Raw genomic sequence first — 559 nt, 5'->3', positions numbered from 1 at the left:
GAATATTCACAATAGACCTACAACTAACCCAAGAACACTGACCAGGTTTTTATAGTATTTACTTTATTATACAGTATAGTGTGTGCGTGTGCGTGTGTGTGCGCGCGCCCATGTGTGCGCGCGCGCGCGTGTGTTATCTCACAGTCAGTGTTACTGGTTTCCCTCTCAGACTGACTGAAGTCCAGAAGATGAATGATGTGGAGGAAGACGAGGACGGAGCAGAGTCTCCAGTCCCCAGCTGTTGGTCTATGAAGAGTGACCGGTCCAAACAAGAACCTCTGTTCTTCAGGAATGAACCTGGACCTTCGCACACACAGTAAGACACTGTTTCTACTGTTTCTAATAGATTTATATTCATGACAATGAACCATTAGAGCTGATTCTAAGTTGGATCTTGGGTTTCCTCACCAGAATCTACTGATGGTCTTTCTGTAGCAGAACAACTCAGAACCTCCATGTCAGAATTTACACCTTCAGAAAATATTAATTTGTCTTTGCCCTGATGTTGAACCCTCTTCCACTGGTGCTGTAACAGGTCTGTACCTGAGGAGAGGGTGAG

General features: G+C 45.1%; 1 long non-coding RNA gene across 1 annotated transcript; it reads left to right on the top strand.

The window, feature by feature from the left end:
- LOC147820125 (uncharacterized) lies at positions 1-531 on the top strand. The gene is made up of 3 exons (XR_015437631.1): positions 1-45; positions 170-316; positions 412-531. It is a non-coding gene; the product is annotated as an uncharacterized LOC147820125 (long non-coding RNA).
- The last annotated feature ends 28 nt before the right edge of the window (positions 532-559 follow it).

This window comes from Seriola lalandi, unplaced genomic scaffold, assembly GCF_002814215.2.
Source record: "Seriola lalandi dorsalis isolate HSWRI2012SDOR001 ecotype SW California unplaced genomic scaffold, Sedor1 jcf7180001993283, whole genome shotgun sequence".
NCBI classification, from domain to species: Eukaryota; Metazoa; Chordata; class Actinopteri; order Carangiformes; family Carangidae; genus Seriola; species Seriola lalandi.
This window is presented reverse-complemented; position numbering and strand designations above follow the sequence as displayed.